This window comes from Dermacentor albipictus, chromosome 1 (assembly GCF_038994185.2).
Source record: "Dermacentor albipictus isolate Rhodes 1998 colony chromosome 1, USDA_Dalb.pri_finalv2, whole genome shotgun sequence".
Taxonomy (NCBI): domain Eukaryota; kingdom Metazoa; phylum Arthropoda; class Arachnida; order Ixodida; family Ixodidae; genus Dermacentor; species Dermacentor albipictus.
Genome location: NC_091821.1, coordinates 450,185,985 through 450,208,281, shown reverse-complemented (window position 1 = coordinate 450,208,281; position 22,297 = coordinate 450,185,985). Strand labels below are relative to the sequence as shown.

At 46.8% G+C, this 22,297-nt stretch overlaps 1 protein-coding gene across 3 annotated transcripts in view; it reads left to right on the top strand.

Annotated features, from left to right (window-relative positions):
• LOC135911069 (diuretic hormone receptor-like) overlaps window positions 1-22,297 on the top strand; it is a 194,759-nt gene that overhangs the window by 53,906 nt on the left and 118,556 nt on the right. Inside the window, exon 2 of one of the 3 annotated variants that reach the window (XM_065443164.2) lies at window positions 14,586-14,701. The exons of the other annotated variants lie outside the window; for them this stretch is intronic. The gene's annotated coding sequence lies outside the window, so the exon portion shown is untranslated. The remainder of the gene's footprint in view (window positions 1-14,585; window positions 14,702-22,297) is intronic. 3 annotated transcript variants of the gene reach the window in all.

The window sequence follows — 22,297 nt, the reverse complement described above, 5'->3', positions numbered from 1 at the left end:
TAGCTCCACACATTATTTATAAGAGTTCTCTTCGCCCGTGTTACTTGGCAGCAATTTGACTTTGTCGAAGGGTCTGTCTAAACCTATATACTTAATGCGACCTTCGTTACTTCTTTGTTCTTACACACTGTTTTTTTCGGCCATTCTTTTATAGTGGTATCATTTCTATTTTTAAAACTCTTTTTAGGGTAATTACACTCAGAATGTCGGTGAGTCTATTTATCTTATAAAGCTGCGGCACCTGACTGGTAATTCATGCATAACCTTATATGCGCTCTGGAATTTTCGCTTTGGATATCCTATTTAACTGCTCGAATTAGCGACAGATTTCTCCCGCATTGGCATATCCTTAAGAGGATAGAAAACAATGGGTCGTCCGCGTCGCCAACAAAAACGTCACATTGAAATGAAGAGGAAAATATGCCCGCAGGTTGCAAAAATACAATAATGATAGGAGCCAAATGGTAACTAGAAAGAAGACTTCAGCCATGAAGTGGAATGCCTAAAGCGTGCTACTTTTTTTCTGTTCATATTTTTCTTTTTTTCTTTAGAGAGTATGCAGCAGCTGTTATGAAAGTTGACTAGTTCTCACGATGTGATAAGTCCTCGCACTGAACGCTTTATATCAGAAGGAACTGAATATTTTTCTACCTAATTAGTTGCCCACTTCAGCTCCCCTATTAGGAGAAAGTGGCTTACGTTAAGGAGATTAAGGAATATTCTAGGATTCGCCAGCATGCTTCAAACATGGAACTAGGTAGAGTGAAAAGAGATTTGTGCGTGAAGTTCATTAGCAGGGTGAAAATCTTATAGCGTACAGGATTAGACTCCATGGCGTCTATGCTTTCGATTCCTCATACTGGCACGCATTACTTTGCTGCATAAAATGCTTTCCTGTCTTCAAGACACACGGATATATCATGGAAGGGGGAAGCGTGCTTGTAGAAAAAAAAATCATTTAATGTTTTCTTGAGTGCTAAAGTTTCTTGAATATTTTCTTGAATGCTTTCTTGAAAGTTCAAAGAGGCAATAAAACTACACGGATTGAAATAACGTCGATATTTCTCGTTAATATTTGCACATAGCTAATACTTGCTTGTGTTATTTTCTCACAATTTTTATTTTTTTCTTCACGAACTTAAGAAGTCAGCCAATACACGCAAAAGCGCCTTGAATGGCCAGCCGTGCGGCGATGCTGCGTCTATTTGCGGGCTTCTTTCATGCTCAGAAGAACACTCTTTTAGAGCACATATTGAGCAACAGAAAGCTGTATCACGAGCTTTCCATGATACTTTTCACCTAATTAAATATTAGAGAACTCGATTGATTAATTAAGAATTTTTATGTAATTAGGCGGAATGTAAAATATAATCTGAGTATCTCCAAGCGACGGCCAACATCGTTGCCTCGGTTCTTTCCAGCTGCGTATCATACCTTTAAATCTTGGCGCATAATAATTAGGACACCCTGTATAGAGTTGAGTTGGGTATGCATATTCTTGGACCCATACCTTCGCATTGTTCGTTTTTCTCTTCTTCTCATTGAACACTGCAAATAAACTAATGTATCTCCCCCGTTTGCCTGCCTTAACTCAAGGGTTTGACTGATGAAGAGATAGGGCGATTGCGTGTTGCAAGAGGCGCTGGTTTTGCGGCTATTTATAGGGTGTGCGGCTGACACGCTTGAGTAAGGAAAGAGGGTGATAAAGAAGAAGGGACAACAGAGATCACTGACAACGCGGTAGCCATAATGAAACCCTAGAACAAATTACGCTGTAAAAGGATTGACAAAATAGACTAGAAAGGAGTGGCAAAGAGCATCAAGTGATCGTCCTTGCGAAGTTCTTTCTAGAATGCCGCTACGTCATATGTTTGCAGTGATACACTTGGTGAAGTTTTTAAGGAGCTTAAGGTTCTTTGGCAACTAACCGCGGTTTGTTGTGACTGTCCAAACCGTCGTCGCTGCCCGATACCCTAAATTATACAGTCTGGTATAGCGGTAAAAACCGCCCGGTGCCACAGTACCACCGTTGCACGGTGGCGGTACCGGTACGATGGTGCATTAGTGCCGGCGGTATTGGTGCTGTCGTGTGGTTCCGTACGGCGGTACCACACATTGGCACGCTAACGGGAGGGTTTTGGCATTCTCCCGTCGTTACAGCTGACGCATTACGACGCAGACGTTGGGACGCTGCGCGTGTGGTCTCAGAAGCTGCGCCGAATGACGAACTGGTCCTTGGTTAAATGGCGGTTGAAGTACCGGTGGGCCTCCTCGTTCCTCCTCACCGTGCCTTGTTTGCTACCGACAAGGCACCGTGGCAACGGAAGTGCCACCGTGACACATACTGCAGCAGAGCGCCACAAATAACGACCTCCCAAAGAATGCTCAAACGCATTCTTGGATAGTACCTGGAGTCTGCCCTTCATAAATTCTGTATGATATAGCAGGGGGAAACGTGTTTACGGCTAAAAAGTAGGACAGAACGAACACTAGCGCGTAGGAGATGAATGAGGGCATGGTGAATAACTTGCGCACAACTCCCGCAATATTCATGAAAATTTTGCAACGTCGATGAAAACATGAAAAGGGATATCGAAAGCCTTTTTGCTATTTTTCGAACCCGTGCAGCAGAAATAAAGGCGTGCCTCTTCAATCAGTGAAAAAAATATAAGAACACTGTGACAACTGTTCACGTGTTCGGCTTTTAATGAGAAGGCGCGCGCAGAAGATAATGAGAGAAGCGCGCAGACTACTGCAATAAAATCGCGAATTTCAAACGTCGTCAATAAAAGAAGAGAGAGACAGGAGAAAAGGGAAAGGCAGGGAGGTTAACCAGATGGGTAGATCCTGTTTGCTACAACACGCTGGTAAGTAAAACATTGTTCTGAAGGACCCAGTCTTGTGAGAAAGTGCAATACGTTTTACCAAGCGGAGCCATTTGTACCGTCAATGTTGTCACGTTACAGCCGCAGGCTTTATTCTTTTTTTTTGCGTAAACAGCGCAAGTTCCTTTGCGCGCGAGGTTATAGCAAGGTGCAGAAGTTAGCGCACGATTGAGTGGCTGGCCGCTAACCGCGAACATTTTCTGTTTGTGCTGTTACTTTGGGGCGGGGGGGCAAGGAGATAAACACTTCCAGTGATCCGAGGTTCTCCTGAAGGCGTCTCCTTCGGTCTTTCTGCTCCATCAAACTTCCTCGCTGCTTTCGCAGCTGTCTTACGTCACGCGCCGAGGTGCGGCGCGATGATGCGCTGGCGGCTTCTGTGCGCAGGCTCGCATGACGAAGCATGAAGTGCACTGCCGGCCAAGACGGATGCGAGGCGTCGACGCTCTGTCATCGTAGCCGCCAGAAGAAAGAAAAGGGGGGCTAGGTGTCGGGTGCGAGAGGGTGGATGCACTGCACGGTCCCCCGGTAATGGCTTAATTGTTGTCACGTCCTTCGGTGCCCCGTGTGAACGCGTGGCGACGCCTCGAGCGGAACGTGACCGCAGAGCGCGACGACGCCTCGGGCTAGCGCCGCGGCGCCATTGCCCGAGTGTTCTTATTCTGGCGGCTTTCTAATTGGCAGTGCATGGCTTGGTGTCGCGCAGCGCTTGTACGTGGAATCGTAGCTGTCGCAGTGGGACGGAAGTCGTGCACAACAGCGCGGTAGCCGCAGAAGGGGCGAGTGTCTCAAACGTCTCGCTTTGCGGCCTTAGATATTGCTTTAAAAACAACAACAATACCTCCGTGAGAGACATCCTTGTTGAAAAAAAAATTCTATCGGGTGGCGTAGTTTGCTCAACTACGCAAAAATATGATCCTTCAAGAAAATAAATGCAAGTGGTACTTTAGCGCCTAGGGCTTCCCCATTTCGCCTACTGAACGTTAAAGGATTTGTCTTTGCTATATATGTGTGCTCATTCCAACATTGGGGAGAGAGAGAGAGAGAAAATGATAAAAGGAAGGTAGGGAGGTTAACCAGGACTGTGCCCGGTTGGCTACCCTACACTGGGGAAAGGGAAAGGGGGACGGAAAGATGAAAAGAAGAGAAAGTCCACTGGAGATATCAGTCGGTCACTCAGTCCGAATCACAGGCGCTCACTCAATCCGGTCGCTTTCAAATACCGCAGCAGCGCTTTTGTGGCCTTTTGTAGCTGCGATATGCGAGGCCAAGGTCCCAAGATCTTCTTCAAGGTGAACGGCTTCCCATCCAGCTGATTGAGAGCTGTGCAGAGGTCTTGCCTTTCGTTTTCATAAGATGGGCAGTAGCACAGTAGGTGTTCTATGGTTTCCTCGACACCGCAGGCATTGCACTCGGCGCTATCAGCCATTCCAATCAGAAATGCATAAGCATTTGTGAATGCGACTCCCAAACGTAAGCGGCACAGCACTGTTTCCTCATTTCGCGGAAGACCTGGTAACAGCCGCAGTTGCATAGAGGGATCGAGGGAATGCAAGCGATGGTGAGTGAATTCAGATGTGTGCCACTTCTCCAATGTCAAAGAGTGCGCTAGCTTGCCTAAGTGTTGGGCTGCGTCGGTCCGCGATAAAGGTATTGAAACAAGGGTTGCTCCTTCGTGTGCTTTTCTAGCAGCTTCGTCAGCGAGGTCGTTGCCGGAGATACCGCAATGACCAGGCAGCCACTGAAACACGACGTCGTGTCCTTTCGCGATCATGAGATGGTGCATTTCTCGTATCTCCGACACGAGTTGTTCACATGACCCGCGACGAAGAGATGCCAGAAGACATTGTAAGGCTGCCTTGGAATCACAGAATATAGCCCACCGATTAGCCGGTTGGTTATTAATATAATCAACGGCACCTCGGAGGGCAACAAGCTCCGAACCAGTCGAGTTTGTCAAATGAGAAATCTTGTATTGGATGCTTAGTGATCGTGATGGTATAACCACTGCGCTGGTGGAGCTGGTCTGAGTGGAAGAGCCATCCGTATATATGTGTATTCGATCAAAGTAGAAAGTGTGCAAACAATCCAGAGCTGCTTGCTTCAAAGCCAAGGTAGGCAGGTCGGTCTTCTTTCTTATTCCTGGAACCGTAAGACGCACTTGAGGTTGTTTTAAACACCACAAAGCTGAGGTTGAACGTGAAGAGGGTGTGAAACCCGATGGTAAGGAGGCACGATGGATGTTGACCTTGTTGGAGAAGGACGCCTGTGGTCGTCGTTCCGGCAGGCACGCAAGAGAGCTTGACTGCATCCGTGAAACATGACGAACATGGGCTCTAAGCGTTTCGGTACTAATATAAGTCGTGATGGGATGGTCTTGAGCCATTACAATGGTTCCAGCTGTTGAGGCGCTGCGCGGAAGGACTAGGCAAACACGTAGTGCCTGCGCCTGCACGCTCTGAAGTTCTCGAAGATTTGACTTGCATGTTTTAGCAAGCACGGGAGAACTGTAGCGTAGGAATCCGATGAACAGTGCTCTATATAACTGTAGCATGGAGCCCACTGACGATCCCCATGTTTTGCCGGCGATAAACTTGAAAACGTGAACAATAGATGTGAGCTTCTTCTTTAAGTGGGCAACATGAGGGCTCCAAGTGAGGTCTCGGTCTACAATGACGCCCAAAAACCGGTGATTTCTCTTGTACGAGATAGGCTGACCATTGATGCATACCGGATAAGGACTCATCGCTTTTCGCGTAAAAGCGACTATCGCACATTTTTCTGTTGAGATGGTAAGGCCTTGTGCGTGAAGGTAGTCAGATGCCTGCGTTGCTGCTTTCTGTAGCCGTGCGCGAACCTGCAGGCGAGTGACCGCTGATGTCCAGATGCAGATGTCGTCGGCGTAGATTGAAACACTCACTGTTTCTGGTAGGGATTTGGCCAGCCCAAGAAGCGCGAGGTTGAAAAGAATAGGGCTTAGAACACCACCTTGGGGAACGCCTCGGCATGTGTAGTGGTCGGTAGTCGGACCATCTTCCGTTCGTACGAACAAGGACCTTTGTGTCAAGTAGTTACTGACCCAACGATATACTCGTCCTCCTAGGTCAATTGTCAAAAGTGCGTCTAGAATGGTTTGATGGAAAACGTTGTCGTAAGCGCCTTTCACGTCAAGAAAGAGTGCTACTGATAATCGCTTCCGATATTTTTGTTGTTCCACAGATGTTACTAGATCGATGACATTGTCAATCGATGAACGACCCCGTCGAAATCCCGCCATAGAGTCAGGGTAAATCTTGTGGTGTTCAAGGTACCATTCGAGACGCATGAGGATCATACGTTCCATGAGCTTCCCGACGCAGCTGGCAAGAGCTATAGGCCGATAGGATGCCAGTTCGAGCGGTGACTTTCCTGCTTTTAGAAGCGGTACCAGGCGGCTGCGTTTCCATTCCTGTGGGACGACACCATCTTGCCATGAACTATTAAAAATGCTGAGGAGTTCTCTTCGTGCTTCTCTGCCTAGGTGGCGCAAAGCAGTATACGTTATGCCATCGGGCCCTGGTGAAGACGAACACTTACAGAGCGCCATAGCAGCTTCTAGCTCTTCCATAGAGAATGGAGCGTCCATGCTTGCATCTCGTGGGCCGGGGATGTTGCCTAGAGCCATGTCAGGGACTAAAACTGCGCCGCCGGCGACGTTCGCACAAAATTCCTCTGCGACGTCTATCTCACAGCGGTTTTGATAGAGAGCAAGGGCGTTGAATGGGTGTCGTTGCTGGGGACTTGAGCAAAGACCCCGTAGGGTACGCCATACACAGGACAATGGCTTGCGGGGGTCTAGTGAGTCGCAAAAACACTTCCATCTTTGATTCGCTAGCTTATCCATACGGCGTCTGATCTTCTTTTGCATGCGCCGAGCTTCCCTGCGGTCAAGAATTGACTTCGTGCGCCTGTACCTCCTTTCAGCTCGGCGACGTAGTGCACGAAGCCTTTCCAATTCAATGTCATTCTCTGTACGCTTTGATGGATGTGTGAAGCAGCGTGTACAATCTTGCATAGCGTCCGCAATTATGTCTTCTAATCTGCGTGCAATATGTGTCTTGCATGTGTCTTCTACGCGATCTTGAAAGACTGACCAGTCGATTTGGCGAGAAACAACCGGTAATGTGGCGTCTAGTCCATCAATTCTCACATAGGTCGGTATATGATCACTTCCATGGGTTTCAATATCAGTGAACCACTGCACGCTCAAAGTCAGACAACGTGACACCAAAGTCAAGTCAACGCAGCTACTGTACTTAGTTCCTCGCAGAAATGTCGGGCTTCCGTCATTTAGAAGGCACAGGTTGTGGCCTGATGCAAAGGATACTAGTGACCTGCCCCTCGAATTTATCCTGGAGCTTCCCCATATATGGTGGTGAGCGTTGAAGTCCCCTGTTATTATCCAAGGACCGGGAGTAGCAGCCATAATATATTCCAGTCTTTTTCTATCAAACTGACTTGTTGGGGAAAGGTAGACGCCGATAAGAGTAAAAGACAGCTTCTTCTTTTTCACAGTAACAGAGACGTATTGGTTACCGTCGTGTGGCGCTACTTGTTGGGAAAAATACGTAAGGTCCTTGCGAATGTAGACCAGAACCTTACTGCTACGGACACACGTGTTGGAAACAAAAGATTCATATCCCGACAGTCTTATGGAAGCTGATAAGTTCGGTTCACAGATAACTAGTATAGGAAAATGGTTTGCAAATACGAACTGTCGAAAATCCGAAATACGGGACCTCAGGCCTCTCGCATTCCATTGGAATATGGAGGCATTTCTCACATCATCCCGGAACGATCGTTGGTGGTGTCGATGAGCCATGGTTCTGCTGTAGAAGTTCTCAAGCACTGGACTTCTGAAGGCTCGCCAGAACCGGACTGATGGCATCCAGCACTTGCAATGCACTTCGAGCTGTTGGTGTCTGTAGCTTGTCCAGAAGAACACGAATAGCACTCACCAGAGAGCTGATCATAACAACAATTTGTTGATCTTGGTCCGCCAATTTATCAGGAACAGACGAAGTGTCCCCTGCTGTAGAAGTATCACTCCGCTCAGTAGGGGCATGTAGCTTCGGGAGTGCAGGCCACGCGTCAGCAGCCGTGCTGTTCGATGCACCCGTGTCCTTGGAGCTGACTGCGTTTGGCCTGGGCGGAAGAGTGGGCGGTGATATACGTGTGCGGCGTTCTGCAGAGGCTTTGGAGGGTCTTGATCGACGCCGGCGACGTGATCGTCGTCGCTTAATAGATGCTGCTGCTTCTCGGTGAGACGAGTGGTCTCTAACCATTTTCTTCAATATTTGCATTTCCTTTCGAATCAAAGGGCATTCCTTCGAAGATGCATCGTGAGGGCCGCTGCAGTTTGTGCACTTCAGCACACTGGCCTCGCATGTGTTTGTGGTGTGGGGCCCAGTGCAGCGAGAACAGACGGTAGTGTTATTGCACACACTACTCACATGGCCAAGCTTCATGCACTTCCAGCACTGCAGTGGTTTTGGTATAAAAGGGCGAACTGCGCGTCGGAAGTGGCCCACTTTTACATGCGATGGGAGGGATTCGCCCTTAAATATGATCTTCACACACCGTGACGTGCCGAGACGAAACGCGTTTGTGATGATGGTGGTCTCTGTAGCTGGCTTGATTAAGATTGACAGGTCGGAGTCGACAATGGTCTCGTCAACATCGTAAATTACGCCAGTACGGACTTGTTTGCCCAGCGGAATATAAGGGCCGACTTTCATCCCGCCAAGTTCCGTGATCTTGCGCAAGGAATCCAACGCAGCCGCGTGTTCTACGTCAATCGCTAGCACGTTCTTGCGGGTGTTCACTCTGATGTCTTTGATTTCGTTTGGAACCAGCGCTTCTAGATGAGAAGACACGGCTTGCCTGTTGAGGCGTCTCAGGTTGTCAGTGGCGAGAACAGGCGAGAACAGGATGGTGAGCTCCTCGGTATCCCGCGAAGATCTCACGGTGGACTCACTCGAACTCGATGATGCGCTGAGAAATCTGCGCTTTGCTTTACGACTCCGCACCAGCTCGAAGGTGTCGTCACAAGAATCTTCACCGCTGATATAGTAGTGCATGGTGTCGTCGCTGTCCGTGTCGCTCTCGGTGCCGTTGCGCTTCCTGGAGGCAGCCGCCGCGGGCACTGCCGAGTCCGGTGGACGCGCGTGAGACTCCATCTCCATGGCAGTTAAGGAGGAAATAGCAGTCCACTGGCAAAGTCTAGGAAATTCACAAAATGAGTAGAGCTGGAAGAGCCGGCGTTCTGCCTGAAGACACTTCGTCGTCCATTGGTCATACCATTGGTCATACCATATCGCTTAGGAGCTCCGCGTTCTGGCAAATATATACCAAATCGCCATTATTTTTCTCGGACTACTCTTTTAGCTTTGTTCATACCAATTATTTTTCTGGGTGGTCCAGAGCTGTATCTTACTCTAAAATTACTGAAGTTTCTATATAGTGTAGAAATTTTCCGAAATAACATGCCAACGCTGAAATAGCTCGGTTTTGGTGCACTTTCCTCTACGATGTTCGCCATGAGGTACTCTTGGTAAAAAATGGCTGTGGCTTAGGTAAGGTTAAGCCCAGGATGCGAAGCATACTAGCCTTTATTTTAGTTGTTGAACCACTGTTTAGCCTGGTGAACTGCTGTTGCTTGGCTATATTTGGTTCGGCTAGACGAAGAAACAACTCATGCATTACTTCTTCGCCTTCAAGAGTGGAACGCGACAGCGTTCCCGTCGACCCGCCAAGGGGTGTAAGACAATGGGCTACAGGGCAGCGACTACGCGCCCCGCATTGGACGCGGTGAGCGTCGAGCAAAGCAGCGTTCGGCGCGGCAACGAAATGTGCGCCTGAGCAAGAGACGCACGCCTTAGAAACAGCGCGTTTCTAAGGCAACACCGCATTCACTAGAGGCGTTTTTGTACCGCTTTGAAGCGTTGTACTCGTGGCTCAGTGGTAGCGTCTCCGTCCCACACTCCGGAGACCCTGGTTCGATTCCCACCCAGCCCGTCTTGCAAGAGTTGAGCCAAAGCCACTTCTCCTCTGTCGTGACGTCACGGTGTCACGTGATTTCATGGTCACCGCCGCGCCTGAGGAGCTGGGTTGAGCCCTCGTAATATGCTTCGCATAAAAATATTACCGAAAGTGCATTACATAGCGTCTTTACTAGCGTTCGCCTGCCCTTACTACCTCATTTTGATTTTGCTTTAAGCGAGGTGTACTTGTTTTGAAATTAGGCACCTGCCCTACGCTCCGTATAGTTATGCGTTACCACTTCACCGGAAGGCGCACTGCCTGTCTTGCTTCAGACAATAGCCTCTCGCAGTTTTTTTGTGTGTAACGCACCCTTCCTCATTACGTGAGGGCTCGATTCTGTCGCCCAGTTTCATTAACAAATATATTTTGGTTTATGTTGTCTTGTTTCGATAACTCCCAGATTGTTCAATGAGCTGGGAGGTTGTGCGAGAGCTTTCACAGTTCACTTGTTTTACTCTGTCCATTGTTATTTCCTTCGATTAGATTTACACGACTGTCTAAGAAGATTTAAAACGCACATGTAAAAAAGCATGACCGAGAAACTTTAGTACACTCGTAGTGTTTACCCCAGATAAACGAGTAGAAAGCAACGAAGTAATGCCAGGAGTTCTTCAGCGGGTGGCTGCGAACAAAACATTATCACAGAGCGTGTATCGGCAGTTAGGCGAACGCCTGTGGGTCAGTTAAACTGACTCTCATGTTATATTCTAGACAACAACTTCAGAATCACTGTAATCATTACCACTATCATTGTGTGCCTTTACGTTAGGTGCTGTGCTGGACGAAGGCGTCTCACCTTCTTTTTTCTGGGTAACTGTGTGCAGTGCCGAACGAACCCGTTGATCATCATCACTATCGTAATCATCATCATCATCATCCTATTTATGTCGACTGCCGGACGAAGGCCTCTCCCTGCGATCACCAATTACCCTTGTCCTGCGCCAACCGATTCCAACTAGCGCCCGCGAATTTACCAGTTTCATTGCCCCTCCTAGTCTTCTATCGTCTTCGACTGCGCTTCCCTTCTTTCGGTACTCATTCTGTAACCCTAATGACCCAACGGTTATATAACCTGCGCATTATATATATTTTTTTTATTTATTTATTTCATACTGCAGACCTAAAACAGGTCCAAGCAGGGTGGTTAAACATAACAATATTACAATGCATTATTCAATCAAGTGAGGTAGTAAGATACAACAGTAATACAATGAGTCAATCAATTGAAACAGGCAACAACGCGTTATTCCAGTCTGTTATAGTTCGGGGAAAAAAAGAATACTTGAATACATCCGTCCGTGCAAAATAAGGTGTTAGTGAATTGGGATGATGGTGTCGAGTAAGCCTAGACGTTGTACTGAACAGATACGATGCAGGATTAATTGATAAGTCTCCATTAATAAGCATGGTAAGAAATCGAATTCTTAAGTGTTGCCTTCTCTGCTGAAGGACTTCAATGCCATTATGACGCATTATTCGTGAGGGGGAGTCATAGCGAGAGAATTTAGAATATATGAATCGTACGGCTTTTTTCTGTACCCTTTCGAGACATTTAATATTTTGTTTAGTAAACGGGTCCCAAACAACACATGCATATTCAAGTTTAGGTCTAATTAACGAATAATAAGCAAGCAGTTTTACATTAGGTGGGGAATTTCTAAGTTTATGCCGCAAAAAGTATAATTTACGCAAGGCTGAAGAACAGATATTATCAATGTGCAAATTCCATGATAAGTTGTTAGTAATTGTGACGCCCAAATACTTATATTTTGTTACTTCCTGCAAGGCCAACGAACCTAATGTGTAACTAAAGGTTAGTGGAGCTTTCTGACGAGTGAAGCGAAGAAAGACAGTCTTTTCAGCGTTAAGCCGCATTCCCCATGTTTTGCACCAATCAGTAATGCCAGCTAGACAAGCATTTAAATCAGTTTGATCATTCGTTGAAGTGATTTCCCTAAAAAGCACACAGTCGTCAGCAAACAACCTAATTTGCACGCTGGGATGGATTGAAGTAGTAATATCATTTATATAGAGTAAAAAGAGCAGTGGCCCTAGGACACTTCCTTGAGGAACTCCCGAAGTGACCGGAAGACAGCCAGACTGTTGCTGATTAATTTCCACGAACTGGCGGTGATTTGTTAGGTAGTTTGCTATCCATGCGATTAATATTTCAGGGAGCTCAAATGGCCTCTTATGCTCCATTCTTTTCTCTTAATGTCAAATAAAATATCGGCAATCACCATTTGCTCTTTGATCCCAACCGCTTTATTTCTGTCTCTTAAAGTTATGCCTAGCATTCTTTTTGCATTCTTCGTTCCATCGTTCTTTGTGCGGGCCTTAATTTGTTCTCAAGCTTTGTCAGTCTCCAAGTCTCCGCCCCATATCTCATCACCCGTAAAATGCCCTGATTGTACAGCTTCTTTTTCAATGATAATGGTAAGCTTCCAGTTGGGGGTTGACAATGCCTGCCGTGTGCGATCGAACCAATTTTTCTTCTGTGAATTTCCTTCTCATCATCAGGGTTTCAATCGACCCAGGGTTACGTAGTCATTCACAGACTCTAGACGCTGACTGGCGATCCTGAACTCTTGTTCCCTGGTCCGGCTATTCATCATTATCTTTGTCTGCTGCATATTAATCTTCAACCCCACTCTTAAACTCTCTCTGTTAAGGTCCTCAACCATTTGTTGTAACTCGTCCCCAGTGTTGCTGAAGAGGACCATGTCAACTGCAAATCGAAAGTTGCTGAGGTATTCGCCGTTGATGCTAACTCCTAAGCCTTCCGAGTTTAATAGCTTGAATATTTCTTCCAACCGCGCAATTATCTAAAAATTAAGCAATAATTATCAAAATTATCTAATTTTATGTAACTAGCTCCTAATCAAAGCAACAAACTTGAAAATTCAACTTCCTATGGGACTGGCGGCCGCACAGCGTTACGCTATTCGCGGAACTGTCAAAACTGATCAAGAAGGCGAAAATAACTGATATTCGAAACTATATAAGAGAAAGACTGAAGAAGCCGTAAGAAATGATTAATCTTCAACCCCACTCTTAAACTCTCTCTGTTAAGGTCCTCAACCATTTGTTGTAACTCGTCCCCAGTGTTGCTGAAGAGGACCATGTCAACTGAAAATCGAAAGTTGCTGAGGTATTCGCCGTTGATGCTAACTCCTAAGCCTTCCGAGTTTAATAGCTTGAATATTTCTTCCAACCGCGCAATTATCTAAAAATTAAGCAATAATTATCAAAATTATCTAATTTTATGTAACTAGCTCCTAATCAAAGCAACAAACTTAAAAATTCAACTTCCATTCATTTATACAAAGTTAAATCCAAGCCAGTTATCTCAAAGCAACGTGTTTACTTCGACAATCTGTACTTTTTGTTCCCCGAGTACGATTTGAGTCTCGCCACAAGATCTTTAAGCCCACGCCTGTGATTGCGCCAGAAAATGTGTGCCGCATAGTCCACTTGTACTCGATTCTTCTTATTGATCTTAAGTAGATGCGGTATTTAATTTGTATTCACTATCGAGTTTCACATAGCTTCTGTCACAGCATTGAGTCAATATGGACATCCATAGCAGCCCCCTCAGCCATCGTCCGATTTTAAGAGGAAAATAAGAATACTTTTTGTTGCTACTACGTAGTTTCAAATCAGATTTACCGTAAAAGTAAATAATTAGGAAGGTAAGGGGTGAATGTTTGGCAAATTGTTAAATATGTGTTTCGATTTGTCGTGCTGGTAGTGTCCGATTCATTCGTTAATACAGCTCAAGGGGAAGAACGCTGCTTCCTGTCACCGTCGATTTTTAAGATTCCATAAAATTGTGAAGACGCTGAAGCTTCGCCTTTAATAGTGGAACGCAATAGCATTCAAAGATCTCCGAGTGCTTCTCACGTTTCCCGGCAACTGCAGCATATGTAATCGTAATGTTCACCGGGAAACGCTGCCGCCGAATGCTATGCACGAAGGCGAGCTTTGTGGTTCTTTTTTTAATGGTGTGCAAGGAACCGAGTGGGTCGCGCCGCTCCTATTAAGACAGACCCCGAACGGCAGCTGGAAAACGCTATCGCGGTTAAAAAGGCTGGTGTTTGAGTTTCCACGGAATAGAATTATGTTTTCTCGTATGTTCAAATTACAATCCGAAGCTATCATGTTTGTAGGTTGCCTGTGAGTTGTATTTTACGATTTTTCTACGTGTTTTACTAAGAAAAATTCTATTATTTCACCAATTTCTTTGCGCAACAGGGGGGGCCTGCGTTATCGGATATGCGTGGTTCGATGCGGGACGCGGGACCCCGACGCCGGATATTCTGCGGCACGGAGCCCTTAGCACTATCGAGTCAATGCGATAGTGTTAATATGATCACCACATAGGTACACGTACGAAGCCTATTAAAATTGTGCACCTGCAAGCTGTTGCTAGATATTTCCCAAAACGGCGTTACATAATCAATCAGGCGTGCAATGAACGCGCCAACTAAATTGTCGAACGGAAACAAGGCGCCAGAGCAGAGCAGGGAACACATAACGCTTAAAAACAAAGCGAGAGGTAGGTACAGAGATTGAAAATACGTGCCACGCACACACTCCGTTGTTTTTTTTCACGTGCAGGAATTCCGTCGACTAGCCGGCGCCGCCGTGCAGCCTGTCCTTGTAAGTGACACCGACACAAACTTGCGTGTGGTTGCTACCAATGATATAGAAACGGCCGGACAGAAGTAACCAAAGTAAGTAAATTATAAAACAAAGTGGACAAATTCCAGGCGCCGCTACGGCGTCTAATCTGCGAACAACCGCCTGTGACAGGAGAGCTTGTCTCGCTTGACGGGGAAGCGGGTCAGGGTGACACTCAGTCGTATAGACCTCATGGCGTCGGAACGGCCAAATCGTGCGCGATTCGCCATGACAAAAAAAAAAAGCGAGTAACGATTGCGTGGAACGCATTACGAAGTGGGCGACAGCCACGGTGCCCAGCCGGCGGTTGTTTACAGCTTGTTGCGAGATGGCATGCCGGAGAATCCGATGGCCGGAAGGGGGGCGGATGAGGAATGCAGCACAAATGCCTCTACATAACTTTTTGTGGATATAGGCCCTGGTCTTAGACAATGACTCTGGAATCTGTAACTGCGAAGTTAGTCCTTGATGGACAGCCGCAGCACAGTCGTCACGTGGTAAAAGACACTCTCCGAAAGCATCATCGGAGTTTGGACTGTGCTTCGCTGTCTACTTAATGTTAAAACACTCAAGTCCTTTCTGTGCGTCTTTCTTGGGGATCAGCAAACAAAAAAAAATATTTTGTGTGGCCGCTCGCTACCTATTTCGCTTTTTTACGATGCCGTTGCCCGGCTACAAATAAACAAGTCAGCTGTCCTATAACAGCATGTTGGGGAAAACAAAGTATGGAATTCCGTTAGCATGAGCGTATCTTGTTATCGATCGTAATTTCCTGTCGCCTGGTCTGAGGCAATATTTCTGACTCGGAATGTAGCATTTCAATACCACGAGTAAACATTGCGCAAACTATGTTTAATACCTCAAGTTATCCTTCCCAGTAATCATTGTAGACGAAACGAATATTAGCCTCATCTACGTTCCACGCCCCACGAAACCTACACTTTTGTTTAAGAAACCATACGATATTCCTTGTGCCCCATTGAAAGAGAATTCATGTTAGGTATCTTTTTGTTTAGTACAACTTACCTTCGCCACCGATAATCCGTAGGTCCCAATCGCTGAGCGCATGCATTTTATGCTTTTTAGGAAGAGTAGTGGTATAAGAGGAAGAGACGTCTCCCATACAGATTGCTAGAAACTTCCACTACGCTTCGCGGAGCATATGTAATTGCTCCAAAAATAACCCTAACGCGTTGAAGTCTACGTATATTAATTCAAGGTTTCACGTGCCAGGTCTTCCAATGTAGCACGCTTTAGTGATAGGCTCCACATTATTTTCACACGAGCGTTTTTGGCCTCCCGTTTACAAAGGAATTCGGCCAGCTTGGCCGGGACCAAACCCGTGAACTTGTATTCCGCATCGCAACCATAGCCACTGAGCTACCATCGTGGGTGGCCTTTAGGTATGACGATTTAGAACTTTACCTGTTACTCTACTCGTTACTTTGAACGTCCCACTAAATAGTCAGAAACCGTCCATTTTCCTATGGAGGAGCATTTTATCTGCATGCGTGAACGTTTGCACAGCAGTGTGCGTGTCACAGTTTGCCTAGATTACATACGGTGCAGACTTCTCACATGTCCCACTTGCAATAATAGGAAAGCATCCGCGCGTATCCTTTGAAGGAAGGGGGTATACACTGGCCATTTGTTAGTACTACATCTTGGACCTGCGCTATACGTGAACGCCAACAACAACAACAACAAGAACAACAACAACAACCCCACAAAAATGCCACTATCAAATGATTTACAGAGGCGCAGTTCTTATAGGAAAATTCCTGTTGTACAGATTCTTGGTGTCATATTAGGTCTCTGTCTCATCAGCTTTCCGAAATTGATCATAATGACGTCTTCCTCATAACCATGAGATAAGTTGCTATCGCGAATTGAATTACAGGGTGTAAGTCGACCAAGTAAAAGCGTGTTCTCTAGGGCAGCGCGTCGCGATGTAATAACCCCGATAGCAAGCGAAATACACATATCCTTTAGTACGTCCACAGTTTAGGGGCTGGAAGTGTAGCTGCGCAGATTATATTCAGGACGGTAATTTAGGCTCGCAACCCACCGGAGATGGCTCGGGATGTCTATGGCATTCTAAGGGTGAACATGAGGTTGAGAGCTCAATTCCCGCCCGCGGTGGTCGAATTCCAGCGGAAGAGAGACGTGGAAACGTTGCTGTATCGTGTTTTAGGTGCGCGCTAAAGAACCCAGGTCCCCTCTGCAGCACACGCCTCATCTGTAAGTCATTTGGACGGTGGCAATGCGTTGTGTCGCGATGTTGATTCACTACCAATGCTGAACGGATTACCGCCGACAATCATCGTGAAATTGGTTCCGCTGATTAAGTTAAGTACGAACCAATACAAGTGCACCGATTCACATATGTGCCATGGTTCTATGAGAACTGCGTTGCGAGTATCCATGGTGTCATAGTAAAGAAAACCAAAACTCGATCGTAGGCGCACTTCTTATGAAAAGTAAAGACAGTTGTGCGAACTCGTAATGAACGTGCCACGTCAGCAGTTGCGACAGACACCTCATTAAAAGTGGGGCATTGCTGCGTGCCTTCCAGACTGCGGGAACCATCGAATTGTTACGTTGGTATACTAGCTTAGTGCACAGAGTCAAATGCATTATCGTGCACCTTGACAGCTAGGTGGATGCTCTGTGACTGCTTCCTATAACCATGTTGTAGGTGGTAGGATACCTCGGAGTTGTAGCTGTTAGTGGGAAAAAAAGGACAAAGTTTACGCAAATACGCGACCTGCAGCTGCGAATTTACGAAACCCTTTTTCGACGTATACGCGTGTCACACCTATATATAACGTCTAGCACGTTAGTCAATATTGAATGAAATCTCAGCCATTGTTTAGTGAATACCTATCAGTTTATTCCAGCACGAACGAAAAAATCTACGTAAGAGACTGGAGTGCAGTGCACTAAGCGAACTTCTAAACACATTTTGGCTCAAGAAAATCTTACGAAAGAAGTGTATTCACAAAGCTAACACTATTCATAAGATCAGCAAGCTTCCGATGGCCGCCGTTGAAGAGACTAGCGCTGTAGTCGAAAAAATTCAAGCAGAAGCTACTCTCTGGAAGTTGTCTAAATATGCGTAAGCATAGCGTCGATTGCCCATGACCATGTAGCCCGGTTTCATTATCAGTGTTATGAAACTTGAACTGGCCAGTACAAACGACAGCGCTGCGGCGACACAAACTGGTGTAGATGGTTGCGTGAGGTTCGTTGATGATGCAAGCAAAGTGACGTAGATGGCAACGTCAGGTGCGCTGTTGACGTTGCTATCATTATAATCAATTATCGCTCTTTAGCGCCTTATCCATCTTTGTTGAACAATTATGAACCGTGACCAAACCTAATCCGGTGGTCGTGCAGACCGTATCTTGAAAACGATCTGCGATGCTGGGACAGAGTGCCGACTGCTGATAGCTTCGCGAGCTGTGTCCTCGCCGCTTACTTATGCCATCTTCGACTGGTCGTTTCTGAGCGCTCTAGAGCGCTCTCGCGAGCGGCGTTGTCTTCGGCTGGTTGAAAGAGGGTGCCCGCCCTGCGTTCGGCTGGTTCTTCTCGATTGCTCTCCTCCACCTTCGAGCGCTCTGAGGCGCTCCGAGCCCTGTCGTCGGAGCAGTCGTCGAAATTGAAACGTCATCGCAGAGCCGCGTCGCTGCTGTTGGCGACGGCCCACCGTAACCTAGGCAACCTAGGCCACTGCGACGAACGCTCGTCCCGCCGGCGCGTCCGCCGGTTTTCCCGGCAGCGCCGGGAGCTTTCGATAAGCGAAACATCGGACGTTGTTAGTAGTCACGTGGTTTAGCATCTGCCATTGCCTCCTCCGAGAGCGAGTCGCACGTTTGGCTTGCGCGCTCGTCCTCTACCTCTGAGCTCGGGGAACGCCGGATCTGCCCGACTCTGCTTCAGGGGATGGAAGCGACCAGCCGAAGATAGCATTAGCGTTGAAGAGACGCACGCAGGCCCGCATCTTTAAAGCAATCTGCGAAAGGGGCAGAATTCAGTGTGTTCTGAGAGCTCCGCGGCCGCTGTTCTCGCCGCTTCGTTGGCGTTGAAGCGAAAAGCAGCACGAATGGCGTTCTCGCTCGCTGCTGCGGGCGCTATTTTGAAAGCGATTGTCTTACGGGACGGACGGATGGACGGCTTTTCTCGTTGGCTAAGCATAGAAATGATTATGCTGCTAAAAGAGGTGTGTACGGAATGGTGGCAGAGGTCAGAACTTCAGTACTTACGCGAATATTAAGTGTAAGTCGGGTTATAACACCTAAACAGGAGTCGCCGCTGACGACGGAAGAAACAAATTATACGGTGGTGGAGTAGCAGTCTTACGAGCATAATTATGTCTATCTGCGCCGCTCGAGCTGATGTGCGTAAGCGTTGGAATGCGCTGTCGCGGCTGATTGACTAGAAGCCACAGCGGATAATCGAGGATGAAACGTGCATGTATCCTTTGGTGCGCTCTGAGTTGCCATCTCAAAGCGAATTGAGCAGTTTTAGTGCATAATCGCCTTTGGTGTACGCTGCTGTGAAAGACAGCGACATTAATGCAGTGCTGTGAACGTATGCTTAATATCTCGCACGATGTGCTTCTCTATAAAGGCAACAGGCTGACGTTTCATACTCGTCATGGCACTGTCTGGGTGGTAGCAAATACAAGTGAAGTGTCCGTCCTGACAAGTTTCAAGTTTGCCATTGATAAGATTTTGAATGCTTCTATCGTTGTTTTTTGTATAGTCTGAGCTTGTTTTCGCTCATAGGGCTGCGGATGATTACTTTTCCCGACGCTTTTCAGGCTATAATTTTCGCGCAAGGTGAAAGAAGGATAGAATACCAAAACCTGTCTATTTATCAAAACAATTGTTGTAAAGTATTTACTGTATTTTTACTAATAAATAAATGAATTGTGAAGTTGTGAAATTGTCAAAGTTCGCTATCGTCTTTGGTGCTATTAACCTGAGCCTTCTATATTAATGCTCATAGATTTAACGGAGCACCAAGTCGAGGCGACATAGTGTCGATGGCCACGGTTTTGCTGATTCTGTAGCATACGGTGGTGTATAGCCAAGTGATCAAATTTAAAATTAAATTCTGGGGTTTTACCTGCCAAAACCTGGATACAATGATAAGGCACAACGTAGTGAGGCACTTTGGAAATTTCGGCAAGCTGGAGATCTTTAGTGTGCCGCCGATGCTCCGGAAAGGGGTGTTTTTTGCATTTCGCCTCCATCGAAATGCTGCCGTCGCGGCCAGGATCCGGTCGAGCAAACTCGTTCTTAGTAACGCAACACCATAGCCGCGAATCCACCGTGGCGGGTGCGTGAAGTGAACAATAGGTATGGGAATCACAATTTGTTATTGGAAGTTGGGTCACATTACAAGTATTTAGTCTACAGAAGGACGTCCCATAGTCAAATACTGTAGCAGGACCTCCTGTACAGGAACGGTTATGATAGTTAACATCTCAAAGCAACAGTAGCATAAAATAAGGCGGTATATTAGCAACAAGAAATGAAAGTTAACAGAACAAAATACTGGATTGATTACAAATAATAACACGCTTTATCATATCTCATGGTAGCAAGAAAACTGTATTGCAAGAAAATACCAGCAGGTAATTACAATACAGATGAGCATAGGCGTGCAGCTCTGTATTGCAAGAAAGTACCAGCAGGTAAATACCATACAAATGAGCATAGGCGTGCAGCTCGCCTTGCCGCGAGGCCATATGAAGTATATACATTGTGCAGCTTTCTTTTTTTTTAACTTTCCGTAATTACTGTCCAACAATAAGACAAACCCGAGGACACCTAAGCACTTATGAGTTGTGAGTGCGAAAGAATCAATATCCATTTGAACGCCGATGAGCGGTCCTTCGAGATATGAACTCCTCGCGGCCAAGCGAGCGCATTGAGACGTTTGGCGCGTTTTGAGTTGGCGTTGCCGAGGCGCAGTTAGAACGCAGGCGAGATCTTACGCGGACAATAAACGCGCCTATAAAAGAAAATTTAATTATGGGGTTTTACGTGCCAAAACCACTTTCTGATTATGAGACACGCCTTAGTGGAGGACTCCGGAAATTTCGACCACCTGGGGATCTTTGACGTGCACCTAAATCCAAGTTCACGGGTGTTTTCGCATTTCGCCTCCATCAAAACGCGGCCGCCATGGCCGGGATTCGATCCCGCGACCTCGGGCTCAGCAGCCTAACACCATAGCCGCTGAGCAACCACGGCGGGTAACGCGCCTATAACACAGGCTTACGAGAGCAAGAGCGAGGGTGACGTAGCGTCGCCGCGATGCCCTCTCCCTTCAGGCCATGCATGGCGACTTCGCGTGCCGTTTCACCCAATCTGCTCAACTATTCTGCTCCTTCGACGCTTGAGCCAGCAAGCGCCAGCGGGTGTCACGAGAGGCGCACTCGTGACGTGACGTCGCAGCCAGTGCGAATCTGGGAGCCGCTTCGCTACCTGCAGACGCCGCATGCTTTTCTGCGAAATGGCCCATTTGACCCTTTCTCACCGATAAAGACATTTAGTCGCTTTTTAATGTGGCGGTGGTGATGACGATCTTTCTACAGGCGGGATTAGCATGGCAGACCTGGCCGGCAATTGCTCCATCTGAGCGTCTCTTTCTGCGCCAAATATGTCACCATGTGTCCATGAGTCCTGCGTCTGGCAGAAATGTGAAAAGAATGCGTGACGTTTCCACTGCCATTTTGTTTTTCTTTTGACGGTTGTCTGGGGAACGGGTGAGTGTGGTTGCGCTCGTCGGCGCTGTAGCAAACGCCCGGTAAAGGAAGATGTCGAATACGGGCGTGTATTAATTTGCCGTAGCCTCAACTATAGATGCACGATGTGCGATCATGTTATTACGTGAGTGCTCTTCTTTCACGTTTAGTATTTCTTCGTTCACGTTTAATAACGCCAAGATAATTGTCGTTTTATCCGAGCTTTGCTTCCTATTCACTTTCATGCGGCGCCGTAAGCTAAATGCGCTGCCACTTCAGTTTCATCCTTACCTTGGCGTTAGAACTTTCTGGCTACGAAATTGCGTACGAACAGGGCAGCTTACTGAATTCGGCCCAGGGGATCCAATTCGCAAAGCATTTATTTCTTAAGTGGCTTCTACTATTGGCTGGCCGCGTTCGCTAATAATAAGCCCGACATCATGATTGGCCTGCATCTGTTCTTACGAACAATGGTAGCGTATTAGAAGATCTTTGGACGAATATGGGCTGTGCACTTGCTTTTTTGTCACCGCTCAATTTCTGTATGTACTCTAGGTAGAAGTACTCGATTCCATTGAGGCTCTTCTAATTGTTCGCAGCCACAAAATTTTCTACGAGTAAAGTGCGCTATTATGCGACAAAGAACAAGAAAACAAATGTACTGTGCTGCTTCCCCTGTAAGCGCTGTGTGTTCTTAAAATATCCACTCTGGAATCAGAGCAGGTCCCTTGCTTTGAGCACATTCCCGAAAAACAGCGCTAGCTACAGGACCACTGGACATGACACAACACTTGTGCTGTCTTCTATGATTCCATAGCTAATGTTCTTGCTTTCTGTCTAATTGCTGCTTAACTGATAAACCTAATTCCACAATCTCTTACGCTATACA